At 43.6% G+C, this 18803-nt stretch overlaps 1 long non-coding RNA gene across 2 annotated transcripts in view; it reads left to right on the top strand.

The window, feature by feature from the left end:
* Positions 1-18803, top strand: part of LOC137451986 (uncharacterized) — a 169947-nt gene that overhangs the window by 32167 nt on the left and 118977 nt on the right. For both annotated transcript variants that reach the window (XR_010989927.1, XR_010989929.1), the window contains exon 3: positions 12683-12754. This is a non-coding gene — a long non-coding RNA (uncharacterized lncRNA). The remainder of the gene's footprint in view (positions 1-12682; positions 12755-18803) is intronic.

Raw genomic sequence — 18803 nt, 5'->3', positions numbered from 1 at the left:
AGCACAGGTAGAAGGACAAAAAGAAGGGGAAGACCAAGGTAAGAGACACAGAAAATGATGAAGCCCTTGAAATTAAGAAGCAATTTACCTAAGTAGCATAAATAACATTGTCCAAAACCTCTTGCTGACAGGTTGCCACTTCTGGAATGTAACAGCCTATGTCAAAAAGTTGTGTGGGACAGCTTAAGATATTGACTAGGGCTTTTGAAATGTGCTCTTTCCAAATGACATAGGATGTTCAAGAGTGTTATCAATTTTATGCTGCTGCATCCCTGTAGGAAATCCCAATGTTAGTCAAATACCTTTGGAGAGGATGATCTTGAAGGTCTCTTCCAACCTGGTCTGGTCCGGTCTGGACTATTCTATTCTATTCTATTCTATTCTATTCTATTCTATTCTATTCTATTCTATTCTATTCTATTCTATTCTATTCTATTCTATTCTATTCTATTCTATTCTATTCTCAAATGCCTAAAAATTACTGGTTTAGGGCTAAGCTGTCCAATCAGAATCTAACAAGTGGAGAGAAGAGTCCAAGTCCAGAGAGTGAAGGATGGTAGCTAGTTTAGATCCTGTGTTAGGAAGAAGTGCATTGCCTGTTGGAAGTGTTCCTCTTTCCACTCATAGAGGGAGACTCTGTGTTTTGGCAGCTGATTTTGGTTTTTACATCAAAAGTTATATGAGCACAGTGTCAGCCCTAAACATGCAACACTGATATGTTACAAGTGGTTTAGCTGTTGAAAGATGCAGATGAAGGCCCCTTGGATTATTATTTTGTTGTTGTTGTTCAAAGAGAGTGCCATGATTGGATGTTTCTGATCATCTTTATAGCATCCACAGGCACCTGCACAACTCTTGAAAGTAAAAAGAGGCATGTGCTCATTCTTCCTTAAAGACAAATTTACCCTACTGAATTGTTGGTGTTAATTAAACAACTGAGAACACACCCCTGGTGAGGAAACAAGCACTGATGATTTCTGTCTGGCTGATGATGGACTATTGGCTGCTCCTTTCTGAGCTGGGTGGGACTCAGCAGTGTGTAGGGTGGTTCTTCTGGCTCTCTGCTCCAGAGCAGCCTCCAAATTTCGCTGCCTCACAGGGCAGCTGTGAGTCCTGCTATGGTTTGGTCTTCCACCTCCTCTGATCCACCTCCAAGACTTTGACTCCAGGAGTCGCAATGGAAAAACAAATCCATTGGAGAGCTGATCTCACCAAGTCCCATGGCTTTGAGTAGATTCCAGCAGGAAGATTAAGAGCGGCCAATTAATAAACTCCTTTCTGTGTCTGTTCCCTCCGTGTGTGTTCTCCTCCTGTTTCAGATGAGCCTGAGGACCAGAGCTTGTCCTCAGAACACCACACATACTAGAAGCTGCATTTTTGTATAAATTGGGAACAGAACTGGCCACCAGAGATTGAAAATCTGGCAGGCAGAGCTGATTAGACGTGCTCAGAAGAGCTTGCAGTTTCACTGCCGCATACCCTTTGGTCTTGTGGTGAAAAACAAGGCAGGGAGCTTCCAATATTTGTATATGTGATTCCATTGTTTTAGCTGAGGGTGAGATCAGTCAGTGGAGAGAGACCAGAGCAAAACTCAAGTGCTCTTTTTTATTCCATGGCATCATGAGGAATGTGAGGCTGGGATCACCCTCTACCCCACCCCGCTCTTTATGACTCTATAAACAAGTGCTCCTCAAGCTTTATCCTTCCAGTGGCTATAGTTTCATACAGACCCTGTGCCTCATTTTGGTGCCTCTCTTGGAAATCCCTACCCTTACCTGTGAATGGCTTAGGTTGGAAAGCACCTCACAGATCATCCACTCCCTACCATGGGCAGGGACACCTCTTGACTTGGCTGCTCAAGGACACATCCAACATGGCCTTGAACACCCCTCGGGAGGATGCAATGATACCACATCTGACCTCTTGCAACTTTGTGATCCTATATGCATCTTCAGAGTATTTTGACACCTAGATGACCTTTAAAAGTCCTTTCTAAACCCCAAACCCTCCTTGGATTCACTTACTTCCAGGTTTTCCTTTGATTTTCTTCTCTACCTTTCAATAACGTGGGGTTGTCAGATAATTACTTGTAAAATGAAATATACCTACTTTTATTCTGATGGCAAAGAGCAATTGCAGCATTTGCTGTGGTTTCAATGAGGATTTGGAGAAGACTAAGGGTAAGATTTCTAGATAAGGAGACACAGGGGAGGTTTTATAGGTGGTGGCTGGCCAGCGACATCCTTGCTGAATTGATTGGTTTAATGCTGAAATGTAATTGTAGTATTAATCACATGCTAGAGCACCAGGAGCATTGCAAAGGGGTCCTTTTGTTTACCATTTCAGCAGGAAGGAGGAAAGTGAATAATGACTATTTAAATATTGTGATCTGTAGGGACTGTACCCAGGAGCTTGGTAGCTGAAGCTCCGTGTTTCTGTAGCTACGTTTCCAGAGGTGCTTCCCACCTCACGGGGCAAGGCCTGACTCCCAGAGCTTAGATTTGATTGTGACTTTGAGCAGCCCAGGTGGAGTTTTTGTGTGCCTGCCTGTATGGCAACAAGACAGGTATCTGGCTTTTTCTGTTGACAGGGTCTAACAGAGGCTCCACAGCTTTTGTAGACAGATGCATTACCACAAGGCCAGATGCTGCCTTTGCCGCAGCCACCGAACGAGACAAACAATTACAGAAGCCTTCTCTTTATCAAATTCATTTGCAGTGGTTGCTCCCACAGCTCCTTTGAGAGTGATGAGGAAAAGAATCCTGAGAATACCTACTAAAAGCTTGTCCATACCCATTACAAAAAAACAACCAAACAACAACAACAGAACAACAGAAGAAAAACAGCTTGAAAAAGAAAGAAAATATCAGTGTGTGAGTCTGTCTACAGCTACAGCAGAGGGAAGCAGATGTAAGCAAGCCTGCCCATGCCTTCTGAAGCTCTGTTAGTTCCTGGAAGGCAGCCAGTGCTGAAATAATGGCTCAAGGCGGCACCCCTTTCTCCCCTCTCCCTGACCTACTAGCAGACAAGAGATTTGTATGTTATTAGGCTGTGGAGCACACACTGTGCTCTGCAACTGGACAGTGCAAGGCACTGTTCAGAGCTGTAAATCTCCAGTCACGTATTCACTGTGAGCATCTTGTATAATGTCAGAAATATTCCCCCTCCTCCCCAACTCCTGCAATGTCCCTGGGCTTAAAGACACCTCCCTGTTTATAGATGCTGACAAAAGCTAGTTGGGGTTATTGTTGGTGTAATAGGTCCTGTAAATCAGGAGAGGTGGTCTGGGCTGACTTCTAGCCTGAGTGGCTAGTTGTACCATGGAGGTTACCAAGGTATATGTGCTGCATCTGTGCTCTGAAACCTGCCTTTTCTGAAATGTGGTGGGATCCTGAGACAGATATGATGCTATAGAGAGGGAGTAGGATGCAGTGATGTGCTAAATAAATTCTTTTCATTTGTCTTCCTAGTCAAAGTTCCTTTCAGTTTTACAGGTTTCTCATCCTAGATTGCTTTTTCCCTGTTTCTTTAGCCCACGTTTTATCTTTTTATAAACAAATTGCCTTTGCTTCTTACAAGATTTGTTTATTTATTGTTCTTTGTCTTCCAGTGAATGAGCATCTCTCACTGTGCTATAGTTGCAATTGTTTTGCAGGTCAGCTCATGGGCATTATCTAATTTCACTCATTGCCATGGTGCTTTTGGTTCCACTCCTAGGCCTGCAAGCTTTCGGGCCATGTCTGACTCCATGTGTGGCACAGGTGGATACATTCAGATGAGGCATTACCAAGGCTTTTTTTTGTTCTCTTTTCCCAAAGGTACTGCTGAAATTTGGAATTGCAAAATTTGATCATAAAAGATACTAAAAGGCAAAGCTAGGAACCGTCCTTAAGCACAGTCTTTGGTATTTGAAGGGATTGGTGAAGAAAACCAATCCCGTGTTTGCTGTTGCTCCATTTCTTGTTTTCTCTCATGAAGATTTCTTTTCCCATTCTGAAGATTCCAAAATACACAACCTCACTGAAAGTCCATGGCTCCCAGAAGAAGTTCTTTTTGTAGGTTTTGACCTGGGTCCTATCGCAGCTGCAGCTCTTTGCCTTTGAGGTGAAGCCAAGGCTGCTGAAATAATTGTCAGTGTTGGAGACTGAAGGCTTCATCTGCTCCAGAGGAAGGGGTTAATGTTGACAGAGGCAGCCCAAGTCCAGTTTCCTGTCCAAGGCAACACAAGGGGATCTTTCTGTATGTGAGATGTGTCTCTCATTGCCTGTGACCCACCCTTGTCTCGTGGGAGGTCCTCCAAATCACTCCTTCCTTCTAAGCTGCTCATCGGCCTCAAGGTGGTAAAGCCTTTTGGGCTGGGTTCTTGTTGCCCTGTGTGACCCAGAAAGGAGAGACTTGGCAGCTGTGTAGGCAACGCAGGGCTGCACAATATTCAAAGGGAGGGCGTTTTGTAAGTCAGGCATTTTAAGGTCAAAAAGCTACCTTTTGAAAGAAAAGATAGTTCTGAATTAAATGCTTTTAATAATCACCAGGTTCTGGCTAACCGCAGGTTGGCTTTTGTTGTGTTGCTGTTCTTTTCTGTAGCCTTCGGCTCCTCCAAACAATATCCACAAGGTCTGCAGTAAGGGAATTGAAATGTGCTTGGCAGCTCCATTCTGCAGAGCCTCCATAATTTTTGTCATCGATCCAAAAATCTTATGCCAGCTCACTGATGTGAGGTCACTCTAATTTCATCCCATGGTTGCTGGTAGACTTTTTTGTTGTTGTTGTTGGGGGTTTTTTTTTGTGTCCCGGCTGCCCTCACCCCCTGCCCAGGCTCTCTCCCCCACCTCATTTTGTTGGAGGTTAATCACTGCGTGAGGTAACTCCTTCCTTGGCATGTTCTGTGATCTGGAAATTTTGTCGCTAATTACTGCCTGTGCACCGGAGAACAGCTCTGCAGAGTCCTGCCCTGCAAGCCACCGCGCTTGTCCCTAGCTCAGATTGCACAGAGGACGTTTCTGCCTAACAGGAGCCTGGTGGGGGTTGACCAGTCTGAGCCTGGAAGAAAAATGGACTCCTTGTTATAATCTAGAGTGTCTACCTAGAAAACACTTAGCGCTCCATGTGCTTAGCAGCAAAAGAGAAAATACCTGTCTGGAAGGGAGACTGTCCTGCTTTTGAACAATAAAGCCTGTGTGATTTTCTTTCTTGCTTTGAGCGCTCAGGACCTGGGGTGAGACAGGAATGTAGGAGCAAGGCTTGTACAGAGTGGCTTAAACATCCTTCCCCCACCACCCCACCCCACCCCCCCAAAAAAAAAAAATCTTGCTAGGAGGATGAAATTTTCTTTTCTTTTCCCTTTCTGGTCACGTTTTAGCACTGGAGTTACTCAGCGAATTAATAGGTATAGAAATGCAAAGCTCTTTTCTTATTACACGCCATCGATCTGATTGCAGTGTCATTAATTGAAAGACTCGGGAAATGTGATGGATGGTTCAGTTCAGGATTCCACATTCGTTTTGGCATAGCCCTGCAGGAGAAAAGCTGCATGAAGCTGATTGAAGGGCTCTTTTTGTCTGACATGAATTATTCTTTCATTGTCAAACCTTGTAACAGCATTCAGACATAGGGAGATTTACAATGTGAAATCCTAAATGGGGTCTATTCTTAAAATAAAATTAGAAAGGGGAGGAAAAAAAAAGGAGAAGGGGGGAAAAAAAGGGGGGAAAGAAGAGAGAGAGAGCGAGAGCTTTATCTTGCAATGTTGAAAATAGCTAAGTTAAAAAAAAAAACCACCACCCCACAACTATTTCTACAGATTGAATCTCTTCTGCAAAACCCAAGGGGCTGATGTTTCTCACTTAATTTTAAATTATTCCAATGGTAAGGCCTTAAATGAGCAAAACAATTGCTTTAATCACATAACTGTTGTCAACCTTTTTATTACATTCAAATGTATTTGTTTGTCGGAGAGGGTGTGTTTGTTCATGCCACTGCTGTCATTTACCTAGCCAGACCCATTTGTCTGCTAATCTCTGAAGCCTGCCTGTCCTGGAAAATAAGAGGAGGGGGGGTTTTCTTCTTGTTTTCTTTGGGGAGAACCTAGGTGGACATTGTTTAAATGCTTGGGTTTTAAGGAAATCATTCTGCGGTTTAGGAAGCATAAAGATGTGTCTCTCTTGTATGCCAACAAGATTTCATCTTCCAGCTTGTGTCTGAAGGCAGATCTTATCAGATTTCCCCCCTCCCCACCCTGCTCTTAATACTGATCAGTTATGTTGTTAAATTCCTGTTGCTCTTTTGTCTGTTTAAAAATTGGTGCCGTGCTCCGAGAAGTGTCTGCGACGTTCCGAAAGGTAACAATTAAAGGAGTGGGAGAAGGCTGCGGGTCGGCTTCGCTTTTCCACCTGATGTGGTTTGCAAAGTTAATGAAGAGTTTTGAATGCAAAGTAGCCACCCAACTCGTGGGCTCATTTCAGAATAAAATACTGAAATAACATTGTACGAGATCTGAATCAATGTCATGCCTATTACAAATGCTGGGAGCTGGTAGAATAGCAAGATTACACAGCCTAGACAGATTAGATGAAGAAGAGCATTCGATTACATTACATCTGATTAGTGAGGTCTATTCATCTGGGGGGCTTTGGGAAGAAAGCAGAATTATTTTCTCGGAATGCGGCGTGTTTGAAGGAGCGAAGATGCCAGGGACTCGGAGCAGCAGCTAGAAGAACTGGACGTAAAATAGAGCAGTAAAAACATCCAGCACTCTGCTTTAACTGCCTTCTACCCTCAGCTCCCTTGCTGTCTGCCAGACCTGCGTGCCCAAGTGGTGCTAGCAGATAGATAGCCACGGGAGCGATTCCAGTCTGTGCTATTCTATTTAACCACTTTTCAACCCCAGATAAGTATCGAGCGATTAGTTTCTGTTTGAGCTCCTAAACAAATGCCCCCTTCCCACCTGAGATGTACATTTGCAGGCAACAAGACTGACCCGATAAAAGAGATGAGTAATTCACATATTAAAGTGGGAAAGAGCCTTTGCGGAGGCTAAGAAATAAAAACGCATTGATGGGAAATGTTGTTCTCATCCCCCCCTCTCCTGCCCCTCCCCCTGCCTGTTCTGCATGTAATACCCTGGCGTACGTAGATTTTAAGGTCTCATTGTTCAGCGAAGGGCGAGATTATTTTGTAGTTTTTGTTATGCTTTTGTCTGCCTGCTAGGACCTCTGGCAAAAGGGACGGCGAGAGCGTGGTTGTCTCTGGTGGAGTTGCACTGCTCTTGGTGTTGTGCTGGTCCTCTATGCGGTGTCTTTTCCTTTCAGGGCGCCTAGGATAAACTCAGCGCTTGGCACGTTGGAAATCTTCCGTCTCCATAGCACCTGCAATTCCCAACAGCTAAGTTTTGGAAATGAGACTGCATGGCGGGGCAGCACAACACCCATTTAGCACCGCTGCTTTTGAAAGCCCCTTCTTGCTTTCTCGAACGCTGTACAAGTCAGCTCTGGGACGCTTGCACTCAGAGGCTTCTCTGGGCAAAGAGATTGTTTTACTTGCAGCTTTTCTTTAATCTTGCTTCATTGTGAGCACCTTCAATGCCGTTAGGCAGTGTGGCTGGCTGTAATCTTCTAGCCACTAGCTTCGTTCTTTAAAAGGTGAGGGAGCTGGGGAGCTATTGCTTTAAGGAGGGTATTTCTGTTGTTTTAAATGTAAGGGGGTTTATATTCCTCTCTTTTCCTTCATACTGTTTAAAGATAAATAAACTGAACAGTTTCTTGGTGCCCCAAATTTGGGAGAATGTTTTTCCTTTGGTGCCACTAATTAGCTTCCCGTGGAAGCTGATAGAAGTAGAAAGAGAGCTAACGGTAGAGGGTTACGCAGCGTGCATCCTTGCAGGACTCTGTGAGGATATTGTACGTGAAAAAATGCTTCCCTCTCAGCAACAACAACAACAACAACAACAAAAAAGCCCAAACCAACTTCTTTCTGTCAAACTGCTTTAATTTTCAGAGTTTCCTGCACTTCCAAACGTGGGGTGTAATTCCTGCAAATTAAATTACGGTTCGGAGCCGTAGCCGCGCTTATCAAATCTGTGTAAATAACACTGTCCACAGAACGTGTTGTCACCTCTGAAATGCTCTCTGCTCATGGATAGCAACCTAGCTCTGTCTTTTCTTGTGGTGGAGTCAGGGTGGTGCTGGATTTTGGAGCTTTTCTTCTCGTTGTGTTGGTTTGGATTTTGTTCAAGGCATTTTATTGTTGTTGTTGTTGTTATGGGGGTGTTGGGGTTGTTTTTTTTTCAGTCCGTTTTGACTCTGAGAGTTTTGAAAGGTAAGGCTGATATTTTTTTGAGGTTAAGAAGGAGGAGAGAGTAAAAGGTATTGTATCTTTCTTCTTAATTGTTTGGCTTAAGTCTGAAACATCTGAGGGGAAGAAAAAAAAACAACCAACCAACCAAAACACCCTTAAAATGAGCTTAAAAATGATAGTTGCTTAATTACAAGAAAAAATTTAGCTTACCCTTTTTTATGGACTTAACTTCACAAAATTAGGCATCCACTCTGTCTCCTCTGGAATAATCAGTTCCTTATCTAATATATATGAACTGACCAAATACATCTCCATCGTTAGCATCTTTTAACTCAGGAACAGTTGATCAAAAAATGGAAGCAGGGCTACAGATGAGAGAATCTTTACGTTTAAAGCCTTGAAGTCACCATTTGTTTCCATCTAGTTAAGCTTAATTTCCTTTTATTGTGTTGTTCAAATGAAAATATACAATGCCATGTCTAATTGTGTTAGTATTCACATTAATAACCTGTAACTTTACATAACAATGAGCAAGAAGCATCGAAAAGGCAGAAACAGATGCAATTATTTGTTGCTAGCTAAGTTACTGTACGTGACCCAGGTGCTGTAGTACTATTTGCATGTGTTTCTCACCTTTGTTCACCCAGACACATGGGGATCTCAAGCTATTGCTGACTAATTGATAGTTGTAGTAACTGCTATAGGCTCCTTAGATTAGAAATGCATGCAGACGTGTGTCTTGATTCAAACATTAAGGAACACACACTCTCACTTACTTACATGGGCAGAAAGTCTTCATACTATTAGAGGTGTGTGATGGAGATAGCAGGACATAAAACAGAAGAGAGAGAGACACAGAGAGAGAGAGGGAGAGAGACAGAGACAGAGAGATGGCATGCAGCATATATACCCCTACAAATAGTTCTAAAATGCGTTTGCAAATGCAGAAGTCTTCAGAACCATCCAACAGTTCAGCACACCCTTTTTATCTCTTCTCTGCGGGACGTCTCCATCCAGATTACTCGAAAAAAGCAGAAAAGGTGAGAGCTCTGCCATCTTAGCTCTGAATTCATCTGATTTCCTTTTTTTTTTTTTTTTTTTCCCCTTCCCCTTCTCTCTCCCCCCCCCCCCCCCCCCCTTTCTCCCTTGTATTCCTCATGCCATTGTCCATTCTTATGATGGCAGCCGCCCTTGCTCTTGAATGCAAGTGTCACAGCGGGAGCAAAAAGGGTTCAGGGCTGCATTGTCAAAGCCATGGTTGCCTATTGTTTCTTAGCCTTTCACTGCTCTGCTTTTCCGAGCCTCTTTCCCTATCAGTGGCCCCTGTCAAGGGGAGGAGTAGGGAGAAAATTGCAAGAGTTAGTCGTCCTTTTTATTGCACACTGTTATGATAAACAGCCCCAGCAATACATCCCACAAAATTAGGAATTATAGCAACGGGACGGGGGGAGAGAAAAAAAAGAAAATTCTTTGTAGGTTTGTGTTTTGTCGCTGCCCTTATGTCAAAAGCTTGGTTTCTTAGGAAAGACTTTTGTATTGGTGTTTTGCCCAGCAAAAAATAGAGGCAGCTGCAAAGTGAACAGTGAGCTATTTAGCCACAAGGTAAAAATTTCCTGTTGCTATTTGGATACTGATGCTTTTCAATTTTAAAGGGGGGGGTGTGTGTAAGTTGGGAGGGTGTGTGTTTGGGGGGGGGGGGGTAGGAAGCATGACTGAAAGCATTTCTCTAGCTGTCCATTCATTCATCCATCCCTCCATCTCTATTTTATGTTTTCAAGCCATTGAAAATGATTTTTAAGAAGGCCAGGGAGACCGTTTGCAACTTGGTTTTAGCCGCAAGTATCTCAGCGTAGCATGAGGTTTGTGTTTGAGACGATCGAATCTTGTGCTGGGAAACGAAGTGTGGGGGGGGGATGATATGACTGTCCTGCTTCTTGTGCCAGAAAGTGCTGGTTTGTCAGGTCACCTAAAAGTAAAACCTTGTCACAATTTCTTCTTTTCATGGGGTGGGGGGGTGTGTTGAAATAAAATTCCTACAGGACTTTACTTGAGATTTAAGTATGTGTTTGATTGCCTTGTGTGAACAGGCCGGATTCTCCGGCGCTCAAAACTTTAGGGAGGTTACAATGTCACAGCCTCAAAAAGTTTTTTGGGTTTGGGTTTTATGATTATAATTATTATTATGTGGTGGTGGTGGTGGTTGTTTTAGTGCACTTGCTATTGAATTATTTAGAAGAAGAAATCCTTTCTGAAATGTGGCATCCAAGAGGAAGGAAATCATACCTGATTCTAGTTGTAAATAATCCTGTCACTTCACTTCCACTAGCTTGGGTTTGTTTGGGTTTTTTTTTTGGTGTGGTTGTGTGGTTGTTTTTTTGCTTGGTTTTGGTTTGGGTTGGGTTTTTTGGTCTAAAAAGATCAATCTAACAGAGTAAAAGAAAAGCAAAATGCAATTTGCTTTATGCTTTTCGACTTTTCGTGTGTGTAAACGTGAGCATCTTCTCAACCCTTTAATTTACAGCTCCTCTCCTAACTGTACAGTACATTTAGCAGTTTTGAGATGTCCTTTTTTCCCTCTTTTTTTTTTTTCCTTCTTTTTAAAGCCTCTGATTCCATCATTCTGACTGAGCTATTCCACTATCAGCTATTATAAAAAGCAAACGCTTCAGCCCGTTCGAATATGTGCTCCTTGAGTCTGAATATCTAAGTCATTGCAAATGTCTAGTGCTATTTTATCATGTCTAATAATAACAGGCAAAGTGCTTTCACAGATGCAAATGTGGCTGAGATGGTAAAGAAGCTTGCAGAGAAATGCTCCTTAAACTACTGAACACTGAGGGTCCTGTTTTGGTTCTGCTTCACAATCTCTGGTTGTCTGGTTGTCTAAATGTTTGTTGGGAATTCACTTTGAAAGAATCAGGGGAAGGTATTTCACCTGAATTAACTTTTAACTCTCAGAATGCTGAAACAGAAGCAATTTGATGAAGAAATTCTCTTCAGCTGTCCTACAGACAACTTGCTTTACCTTTTACTCTCCCTATCAGTCTGGGTTTTTTTTTTTTGGGGGGGGGGGGTTTGGGGTTTTTTTTACACATATATATCCCCTTGCATTGCCAAGTTCTAGGTCAACTCTGTGTCTGTTTGGAATATCTTTAGATTGGAAACTTTTTGAAGAAATGATGAAAGCACTCTGGCCTTGTTTTAAATCAAACTCCGAACGCAAGCCGAGGCCACCCTGGGAGCACAATGTTTCATTTCCATTCGACATCTGCCTTATATTTACCATTGCAGCCCAGTGTCAGCCTGGAAGGGGCACTTATCCTTGATAAAAGTTTGGTATCTCTTTTGTCAGAGGTTGTCATTTCTGGTCTCTCAATCTGGGCTGTCATTTTGTGAAATCTTTTGTCACTGGAGCTGAATGGAAAACCTGGAATGTGTGAGAGATTATAGCAACGAGGAGGAGGATTCAAATGGGATGTGTAGAGCAATGCTGGGCGCTTGAGACTCACAGGCAGATGGTGCCTAATCCTGATTTTCCTTACTCCAGTGTAAATACTGAGCTGTCCCACTGAACCCACCGCTGAATACTGATGCAGCATCAGAATCAGGCCTGGCTCATTTCTTTGCCTTTTCTTCAGACTGTGGTCTCATCTTGCAGTGCTTTATGCACGCAAAGCTCTCATTTTATACTTCTGCTGATAGATGCCCACTGAGTGACTTCATGCTGATGGCAAACACACGAGTGTGGATCCTGAGTTTCAGCCATAACTGCAGACTCCTGCTTGTAGAAGTCGTCTCAGGCTGACCTTCCAGAATCCAGGAATAAATACGTGAATAACCTGATGTACTTCCTTTGAGTAGGTCTGGATAGGGAAATATTATCCTCTCCAAAGAACTGAGATGGAATTTCATGTGTCTGGACATTCCACAGTGTCAGTGGGAACATGCTGGTGGTGACTGAGATGTTAGGTCCACCTGAGAGGAGAAAAAAGTTTGTTCAGGGCAAAGGCAGAATCATTTGGCCTCACAGATGTGTTTTGCTGTAAAAAGGTGGATTTAGGAGGATTAACTGGAGAATTGTTACAGCCTTGAGATTAAGAGAAAAGAGAAAACTTCACTCTAGGCTTGATTTTTAAACTGAATGTTTGCTCTTTATTTATGGAGACAACTTTTGTTCAGCTTGCTTTTAATATTAGAAAATAAAAAGCTGAGTTCCCATTCCCCTCCATCAATCCTAATCTCTTCTGTAATCTGAGTTTAAAGTGCTCTGTGTACACTGTCAGCTCAAGGCCCAGGCCCCTCTTCAACTTTCCCCTGTGGGATTTAAGTGAAGTACAACCCTTACAGGCATAGGAATAAAATTCTTTCTTTCTTTTTGTCTCCCCTGTAGGATTAACTTGATGATTCAGTGAGACTGGCTCATAAACAAGAAAGAGAAGGGGTCATCTGGGTTCTTCTGAAGGTAAGAGTCAAGGCCAGAAGTCTCCCTGAAAGTCCTACCCAAGACACAAGAAGAGGGTCTCATCTACTAAATGAGAGTACTAGATGAGTACCCATCCTGCACTGAGATCTAGGCAAGTGTTGGTTTTCCCTTGATTGGAGCATCACTGGTGAGGCATTTGAAGTGCTAGCTTCTCAAATGTATAAATGTTGTCAGTAAAGTTTTGTAATGGCTCAGAGGGCAGATTCTTGTACCCCAGTGTGTCCTTTCAGACCCTGCCCACTGGCCTGTGTGACATTACATGGTGATGAATACGGGGGGTTAGCAAGAAGAGCTACTCCTAGTGAGCTGTGCTAGGAAAAGCTGAGCCATCGAATCCTTAACCTTTACTACTTCTAAATCCATATCCTGTTACCACCTGAGATGCACATAGGTAGAGTAAAGTCACTTGAAATCACTGATTAGGTGACCCACTGCATTTACAAGCATCCTGAGTTTTACAAACCACCAGCAACAAGCCATTGCAATGAATTTTGTATCCAGGTAGGCTTTGCATGTCATGGGCAGCATCTTCCCCAGGGACTGGCACTGGTTTCCATGTGCTTGTTTATAGAATTAGGTGTTATTCAAGAGGAGCAAAGCTATTTGAGCTTGACAGGTAGAGAACAGGGTGGTCACAGCCCTGTTAAAAGTGGAAGCATCTGAAATAAGACATGGAAGAACACTTTCATCTTCCACTGGGAAAAGCCTGCTTGAATGGACTCATTTAGCCTTGGGAAGCTGGGAGAGAAGTGTGGAGTGAAAGACTAGCCAGGCAATTATTCTACTAATGGGTAAGATTATGTTGGTTTTCAGTAAATCAGTGCAAATCTGTGGTAAACTCTGTCTGTTGAAAAGATTCTGAATACAGAGAGTGTAAGGGGACAGACCCTTATCTGATGAAAACTGCCACAGTGTTCACCATCCATTGGAGATCTGCTTTGGCTGCAGGATGTGAGGCAGATTGAAGTCCTTCTATGAAGCTGCCAGGGACTCTGTCTTGCTTGGTTTGGTCTTCCCTGAGGTTGAGACAGGGTTGTGCTGGCAGATTTCATTCTTCCTTACTCAAAACATGTGACATAGTTTAGCAAAACCAGAACTTTGAAAGCCATTAAGTGTGTCAGCACAACAGAAAACTTCCATGTGACAATTTTTGGCAGGAAAATAAGAAAAGAATGACTTAATAATTATTGCTTTTCACTTCTAACTCAGGCCAGTTGCTGCATTTTGATGCCTCACATGCTCAGATACGTATTTTCATGCCTCCTATGCTCAGATGTGTATTTTGATGCCTCACATGCTCAAATATCAGCCTTAATTCAGCTTTGCCACAAGGTGATTTTGGTAGGAAAATGATTTGTGGTACAACTTCAGTTGTGTTTAGGCCTTTGAAATCTACTCAGCTGCTTTCTCCAACCTGTGTGTGGAATCCCTACTTCTGTTTATTTAAGTGCATTTTACCCAACCAGGAAAGTCAGTGTGGAAATGCTGTATGTGTGTGCTGAAAATTGTGGACATTATTTTGCTTCTTTCTGATGACCTTGACTGTGATGAAGGACTTAACTCTGGGGGTGAGTTAACAGGTTTACAAAGAGCAATGCACAGGTAGTGTTTCCACCTGCCACTTGTTCCTTTGGGTGTTCAACATATTTTTTCCCCCATGGTTTGAGAAGGGACTGAAGTGTAATGGAAGGCACTTGCCACCTTTTAAGTCTTGGTCTGTTTTTTTCAGTAGCTACAGAACATGCAGTCATTACTCTGAGGTCCAGAGGCCTGATCAAACTTTTATCAAAACAAACAGCAAGCTCTGCACTGGTAGTTGTTGGACAGGCCGGGGTTGGTCTCTTCTCCCAGGCAAGCAGCACCAGAACAAGAGGACACAGTCTCAAGCTGTGTCAGGGGAGGTTCAGACTGGATGTTAGGGAGAAATTCTTCACAGAGAGAGTGATTGGCCATTGGGATGTGCTGCCCAGGGAGGTGGTGGAGTCACCATCATTGGAGGTGTTTAGGAGGAGACTTGATAGGATGCTTGGTTGCATGGTTTAGTTGATTAGGTGGTGTTGGATGATAGGTTGGACACGATGATCTTGAAGGTATCTTCCAACCTGGTCTGATCTGATCTATTCTATTCTATTCTATTCTATTCTATTCTATTCTATTCTATTCTATTCTATTCTATTCTATTCTATTCTATTCTATTCTATTCTATCTTCATCCTCTATTACTTGCCAGAATGATGTGGGAATGTGATTAAGAGACTACATAATGTGCTGTGTAGAGGGAAGGTATTATCAGCTGAGAGGACACTGAACGCAGGTGTGATCAGGCCCCAAGTGCCTAAGGAAAATTCCAACCTAAGGTTTAAATGCTGAGAGAGCACTAAACCGTTGCAAATCATGCTCTTTACACAGAATTTACCTCAGTCTTTGCTCATGGTTCTATCTCCCTCCATCCTGCTGATGACACCTACCCTGATATCCCTCTCTGGCTCATATGCTTGCCTGTGTGTAGAAAATCCTTCCAGTCTTTGCCAAGTCATCACCTTCTCAACATGCAAATCCCTCCTAAAACCTCACTTTTCAGTATTGACCATATGGGGTGATTTATTCTTCTAATATATCAGCATATTTGTCAAGGCTCTGGATAGATTAGCTGGGCAGTAGGCACATATCTAAATGAACTGCATGATATTTTTCACTGTAGCCATGGCTTTCCCCTCCCCTTTCCCCCCATTTATTTATTTAACTTTCTCATTTTGCTTGGTTTGTTGTGAAATAAGCTGACAAACTGCTCGAGTTAGGACATGGTGTCAAGTTGTTTCATTTCTTCTTGTTCTACATTTTGAATCCTGAATAAATGAAAGATAAGTGGTTAAAAAAAAAAAAGAAAGAAAAGATAATTAATTCAGGTGCAAGCTGCAGCTCAGAAAAATGCCCAGTTGGCATTGAGCATTCAGCAGCAGGCAGTGGGCAATAGAAATCAAACAGTGCTGATGATCACCAGTGGAGGATTGCTGAAAGCTACAGAGTGGATGAGGGCGTTGGTCTCTTCTCCCAGGCAACCAGCACCAGAACAAGAGGACACAGTCTCAAGCTGGACCAGGGGAAGTTTAGGCTGGAGGTGAGGAGAAAGTTCTTGACAGAGAGAGTTGTTAGCCATTGGAATGTGCTGCCCAGGGAGGTGGTGGAGTCCCCATGCCTGGAGGTGTTCAAGAGGGGATTGGACGTGGCACTTGGTGCCACGGTTTAGTTAGTTATGAGGTGTTGGGTGATAGGTTGGACTTGATGATCTCTGAGGTCTTTTGCAACCTTATTGATTCTATGATTCTAAGGTGTCCCTGCTCGCTGCAGGAGGGTTGGACAAGATGACCTTTCAGGGTCCCTTCCAACCCAATGCAATCAGTGAACCTGTGGATGGGGCCTTGAGCAACCTGGTCTAGAAGGAGGTGTCCCTGCCCACGGTTGGAACTAGATGATCTTTGAGGTCCTTTCCAACACAAACCATTCTGTGAACCTATGAAGCATGCAACATTTCTTCATTGTAACAGTTGCCTTTATAACATAGCTAAAGCCTTTTAAAATTTAGTTTTATTTTACACCTGCAGAAGCTGTTTGAGAGGAGAAATGATTTGCCACGTTGTAGTAGTGGATTCAGTCTGAGCCCATGATCAAAAATAAGACTTTAATTTAAAGCACAAGCTGTCCAGGAGTTTTGCAGTAATCCATCTTTCTAATGAAAACTATAATGGGTTAGTGAATTAGATCCTGGAAGAGATTTTTTCCCCCCACCCTTCTTTTTAAATATCTTCATGCAAAGAAAGGGAGAAAAGTTCAGGTCTGCTATGTTTTAAAAAATGCTGGGGGGGAAAAACACTAAAACAGAGAGGGAATGGAAGAAATGGCAGCATGAGTTCAAAGAATAGTTAATCCAGTGTGCATTTCAATTCAGAAGTTAATAAAGTAATGTTGTGAGTGTTCAGCAGTCAGATATGTATGGAAAGGGAACACCTCATGTAACATAAACCCTCTTCCTTGAGTGCTGATGGATGGGTGTTCTTTGATGTTTATGTTCCATATATTCACAGATTGCATCAGGTTAAAAGGGACCCTCAAAAGTCATCCTGTCCAACCCCCCTGCAGTCAGCAGGGACGCTGCCAACTACGTCAGGATGCCCAGGGCCACATCAAGGCTGATCTTGAATGTCTCCAGGGATGGGACCTTGACCACATCCCTGGGCAGCCTGTTCCAGTATGTCACCACTCTGATTGTGCAGAACTTCTTTCTCAAGTCCAACCTAAATCTCCCCTGCTCCAGTTTCAAGCCGTTGCCCCTCATCCTATCCCTACAAACCCTTCTAAACAGTCCCTCCCCAGCCTTCCTGTAGGTCCCCTTCGTATACTGAAATGTAGTTCTAAGGTCTCCATGGAGCCTTCTCTTCTCCAGGCTGAATAGCCCCAATTCTTTCAGCCTGTCTTTGTAGCAGAGGTTCTCCAGCCTTCTGATCTTCTTTGTGGCCTCCTCTGGACCCGCTCCAGCAGGTCCTGATAGTTTCAGGCATTAAGACAATATTTTGTTTCTGAGGACACAGATCCCTCTTTTGGAAGCCTCCATTCAGAAGGCGACAGAGAAATCTAAACCCTGGTAAATGATCTTTTGGGCCATCTGCTTCTTACTTGTTTAGAAAGCTGCACTCAGAGGAGTAGATTAGATGAGGGACTCGGTGACAAACCTTCATTGTTCTGAGGTTTAAAATAAACTTGTTGCGGCTAAAGCTGACAGTGTGAGTTTCCCAGAATGCTTGTTGCCATTTCAGTGCAGTCTGCTTCACCAGCCAAGCCGTGATTAATTGCAGCAGGGGCCGCTCACAATTTGAACCAGACATCCAGTGCTAATCTTTGCCTCAATGTACAGATCAGATGGGGGCTGGCTGCGCTCACAGTTCGTCCTTCATCCTGCAGTTGCTGCTGCACACTCCTGTGACTGTGCTCATGGGAAGGGGCCAGTTGAAGCCACTGAAACTCCACGTGAGTCAAGGTCTGTAACCATGTGTTTGTGTAACCCGTCGGTATGTGTCTGGTGTGTGTCCTGGTTTACTGGCAGCTTAATAAGTGCTGCTGACCTGTGTCTTGCCCTTTCACGCACTTAAGCAGGCACACAGAAATACTAGTTTGTCTGGCCTGTTGATCAGCCAGCCTCCCCAGGGACCAGATTTTCTGCCTTGTGAACTGGATCTGGCCCCTGAACTCACCAGCTGGCTATTCCACTTGGTGGGTATCTGCAACCGATACCCAATCAGAGGACAAACTGCAAAGGGGTTAGTTCAGGTACTCAAAGCAGGACCAGCCTGGCTGATGCAGAGGCTAATTGTGCCAGGTTGATGTGGCATTATATTTTTTAGGTCCAGCTCTAGGTCAGGCTATAATTACTTGCGTGTCCTGGCCAGCACTGTACTCATCATAATTAGCGGAATCTCGTCAGAGGTGCCCCAGGCCAGCCTCTGCTGTTCAGAGAAGGGTATAGTCTGTGGGTTGGTGTGTGATGTGCATCCCTTGAGTGCCCACATCTCACAGGAACTGGATCTCTCTTGGCTCTTAGACTTTGACCTTGAAGCTCAGGTTGTAAAGAACTATTTGTTTAACAGTTCTCATATGAAGGCAGGCTGAAAGAATTGGAGTTGTTCAGCCTGCAAAAGAGAAAGCTCCAGGGAGACCTTAGAACTGCATTTCAATATCAGGAAGGCTGGGGAAGGACTGTTTAGAAGGGCTTATGGTGGTAGTTTGAGGGGCAATGGCTTGAAACTGGAGCAGGGGAGGTTTAGGCTGGACATCAAGAGGAAGTTCTGAGCAATGAGAGCAGTGAAACACTGGAACAGGCTGCCCAGGGATGCAGTTGAGGCTCTGTCCCTGGAGACATTCAGGATCAACCTTAAACCTGGGCATCCTGATGTAGTTGGAGGTGTCCCTGCTGACTGCAGGGGGGTTGGACAGCATGACCTTTGAGGGTCCTCTCTGACCCAATCCAATCTGGGAAT

The sequence above is a fragment of the Melanerpes formicivorus genome, unplaced genomic scaffold (genome assembly GCF_026170545.1).
Source record: "Melanerpes formicivorus ecotype bairdi unplaced genomic scaffold, bMelFor1.0.p_v2 SCAF_47, whole genome shotgun sequence".
Taxonomy (NCBI): Eukaryota; Metazoa; Chordata; class Aves; order Piciformes; family Picidae; genus Melanerpes; species Melanerpes formicivorus.
Note: the sequence above shows the minus strand (reverse complement) of the source record. Positions and strands in the feature narration are given on the sequence as shown.